The sequence below is a fragment of the Lycium ferocissimum genome, chromosome 3 (genome assembly GCF_029784015.1).
Source record: "Lycium ferocissimum isolate CSIRO_LF1 chromosome 3, AGI_CSIRO_Lferr_CH_V1, whole genome shotgun sequence".
NCBI classification, from domain to species: Eukaryota; Viridiplantae; Streptophyta; class Magnoliopsida; order Solanales; family Solanaceae; genus Lycium; species Lycium ferocissimum.
The window spans coordinates 36,748,773-36,752,787 of NC_081344.1; the positions used below are offsets into that span (position 1 = coordinate 36,748,773).

At 34.7% G+C, this 4,015-nt stretch overlaps 1 long non-coding RNA gene across 2 annotated transcripts; it reads right to left on the reverse strand.

The window, feature by feature from the left end:
• Window positions 1–288: 288 nt before the first annotated feature.
• LOC132050204 (uncharacterized) lies at window positions 289–3,644 on the reverse strand. 2 transcript variants are annotated; one of them, XR_009413285.1, is made up of 7 exons: window positions 3,374–3,644; window positions 3,158–3,259; window positions 2,509–2,610; window positions 2,320–2,415; window positions 1,996–2,078; window positions 1,198–1,553; window positions 289–1,105 (listed from the first exon to the last, which is right to left on the reverse strand). It is a non-coding gene; the product is annotated as an uncharacterized LOC132050204 (long non-coding RNA). The 2 variants fall into 2 exon arrangements; XR_009413284.1 differs by having other exon boundaries at window positions 289–1,553.
• Between the last annotated feature and the right edge of the window lie 371 nt (window positions 3,645–4,015).

The window sequence follows — 4,015 nt, forward strand, 5'->3', positions numbered from 1 at the left end:
CACTGGCTCACGTTGTGCTGCATCTTTGATTGTTTCATCTTTTTCCCGACCTCCCCTATCGAACAAGAGAGATATATTTAAAAAAAAGATAACCTCTAATATAACAATCAGAGAGAGCATCAAAATGATACCTTTTTCGGAAATATTAAGAAGTTTTAAACCATGGATCAGTCTCAACCTTTGGGAAATAACCACCCTTTGCCTTTATCTCTGTGGACTTATGAGATAAACTTCATAGGCATCTTCATCTACCAATGACAACACGGTGAAATAGTTATATTGGTAGGATGACCAGGGAACAGGTATAGTTAATAAAGTGACTACAACCTTAACAGCAAAAGTACATCTTTCCACATGGATCATATAAACAACAAAGTCAAAATCTGAAACTTGGTCCTAAAAAATGCAAAATAATGGCTTGCAGAGTAAACTTGATATTAAAAAAAATCCTATGCGACTTTTTTATCATCTGAATGCATAATATTCCAGCAAAATTAAAACCTGTTAAACCTTCTGAATGCTATGATAAATGACTGCAACCTTCTAGCTTTGCCAGCAATATGAAGAATTAAAGAATGCTAGAGATCTAGGGAAAAAGAATTAGAAAATCAAGAGAAAATCCAATAATCCGATGCAGTTATTTTCCAACATCAACATTTCTGATAGCTATGTACATGTTCATCTCCTTTGATAGCTCTGATTCTAATTATCTATTATGTCACACAACTCCCATTCTGAGATAACAAAAATTATACTTCTAGTATTTTTTTTGGTTGTTCCCTTAACAGTGGAGTTGCTGTGAACTACTTAATCCACCAGCTAGATTGACCAGTTTCAGTAATTAGTTCCTATCCACTAACTATTCTACCACATGTAGATTTGACAGTGGATCGGTATCAATAAACTCTACACTTCTTTAGTAGAACTTGGAAGTGGCAGAGAAAATATTTGAGCTCTACATCCTAAAGGAAGTATAGCTACTCAAACAATGGAGCTACATTCGATTACAGTTCCCCTTTGGTCTGTTTGCTTTGTGATGTGAGGCAACTTCTAATAATTCTGCGGCCCCATTTGGGCAAAATTTTCTTGCTACGTGCACATTCATCTGTAATTGGTTTTTGGACAAGCTACTTGTCAGCAAACAGAAGTGTGAATATATAGCAAAATGAAATTTAAATAGAATGAACTATTCCATACCCAAGTTCTTTCACGAATACCTTTCTCAGGCCAATAGCCTAGTTGTTCTGTTACAAATAGAGGAAACATGTGGCCTTCATAGGCAGTGTCAGCGGCTTTGTTCTCAAAGTGCCATCTTCCCATTTTACACTACAAAAGTGATTCAAAACCAAAAGAGTGAAACTTGTTAAAACCACTTATAAGTAATCAAAATATAGATTGAAGAAGAATGGCTTATTGCATACCCAAGTCTTTCGTAAATCTATTTCTCGGGCCAAGAGTCTAGTTGTTCTGTTACTAACAAAGAAAAATGTGCCCTTCACAGGCAATGTCACCGGTTTTGTTCTCAACATACCATCTTCCTCTCCTAGTTTGCACTGCAAAAGTAATCCAAAACCATAGTAAAACTTGTTAGAACCACAGTAAAACTTGTTAGAACCACTTATAAGTAATCCAAATATAGATGTTATTACTTTATCAATTCAATGTCAACAAGACAGTAGACTGTAAGATTTAAAAAATCGCGTATTCCTAATACAAAAGGAGCAATCACAACATCACATTTAATCATCAATTAGAGCAAACAGTCTAGAGAGAAAAGAGCTGCTAAGTAACTTTTTCGCTTAACTATCAAGCACTGACTGTTTTTGCAAGAAATTTGACAGATGATAAGCCCTTAACTCTACCACAGCTAGTATATTGTCATTTATCTGATGCAATTGATAACTAGATAACACAGACTTTGTTTCTTATTTTTCACCTTTTCCCTAAAAATTGAAGCATAAAAAGAACTGAAAGTTATCATAAGGGAGAACAAACCTTAACATTCCCTCGTACTCCAGCTTCCTCCAGTGTCTCATACTGTGCTGCATCATCAATTTTTTCATCTTTTCCTGACCTCCCTGCCATAACAAGAGATATATTTGTATTTAAAATAGAGATTTCCCAAATAAAACAATCAGAGAGAGCATCAAAATGAAATACATGATCAAGGGAAGATATATTGGTAGTGATTCAGCTACAGCCTTAACACAAAATACATCTTTCCACATGAATCAATATACAACGAAGTCAAAATCTGAAATTTGGTACTAAAAAAGCAGAATAATGGCTTGCAGAGTAAATGAATACAGACAGAGTTACCAACAAATGATTCAAGTCGCAAATTGTGAGGCGACCTACTAACATTTCCAAGGCTTCTTTCATCCACCCGTTTTGGCAAATTATCTTGCCATTCATCTGCAATTTATTTTTTGGACAAGCTACTTGTCAGCAAATGGAAGATGTAATTATACTTCAAAACGAAATTTAAAAAAATGAATTACTGCATACCCAAGTTCTTTAGCGAGTCCCTTTCTCAGGCCAATAGTCTAGTTGTTCCCTTTATAGGCAGCGTAACTAGTTTTGTTCTTAAAGTACCATGTCCCCAGATTGCTATGCAAAAGTGATCCAAAACCAGAATAAAGATCTAGATGTTATTATTTTATCAATGTCAATAAAACAGCAGAGAGCAAGATAATCACATATCCCTAATCCGAAACAATCACAACATCTAATTATGAATTAGTGCATTCAGAGTTGAACAAAGGGCATAAAAACCTAGCACTCAATATCTTGCAAGAAATCGAACTATCATGAGCCATTATCTCTACCATAGCTAGCATGCTGTCATTCATCTCATGTAATAGACAAGTTAACACACAAGATGGTGTTGCTTATTTTTTCTCCTTTTTCCTTTAAAAGAAGTACTCCCACTGTTCCATTTTATATGACGTTCTCTCCTTTAGTTGTTCAAAAAAGAATGACACCTTTCTATTCCGAAACTCTTTAACTTCAGACTTCCCATTTTACCCTTAATGACATGCTTTTATAGCCATAGAAATGTATTTTGATAAGTGCAAAAAGTCCTTTGTCTTAAATCCCACCTTCAGTCAAACATGTCATATATATAAAATGAACGGAGGGCGAAGTACAAAAAGACCTGAAAAAGAATATAAGGGAGAACGAATCTTAACATCCCCTCCTACTCCACTGTCTCATGATGTGCTGTATCTTTGATTGTTTCATCATTTTCCCAACCTCCCTGCCATAACAAGAGAGATACTTATATCTAAAGCAGAGATTTCCTCTAATATAACAATCAGAGAGCATCAAAATGATAGATTAAGAAGTTTTAAACCTATGGATCAGTGGATACCTTTGGAAATTAAAACCTTTTGCCTTTTCTGTGGCCATAATGAGAAGAAATTCAAAGGCATCTTCATCTACCAATGATAACTCAATGAAATCCTTCTATCTGGGATACTTCTCCACATGAAAATCATACAACAAAGTCAAAATCTGAAATGTGGTACTCAAAAAAGAAGAGTACCGGGTTGCAGTCAATGAATTACGATGGACCACCAAGTTATAATGCAAGCCGTAAGATGTCACGGAATACTCCAGAAGCTGTCACTTTAATTAAAAAAAAATATCATTCATAACAACAATCACAATCTCATAAACAACAATCATCATTCATTTACATTATCCACATTTCACAATCTCACTTCAATTCCCTCATAACCATGGTCATAGTTCACTATAATGTTTTCTCACATATAATGCTTATCCCATGTTCTAAATGTCATTCATAACATAATTATAATCACAACACATCAATAATCATGAAACAATCCAAACTACTACTCAACAATGACACTATTCCCACATTTATGACCCATTTTCTATACTCTTCTACAATCCAAGTGCTTCAACTTATCAATACCTCAAACATCATGAAAATACCATGAACTTACCTTAGATAGTGTAGGGACAAGCCTTGAGTGGAAATACTCTC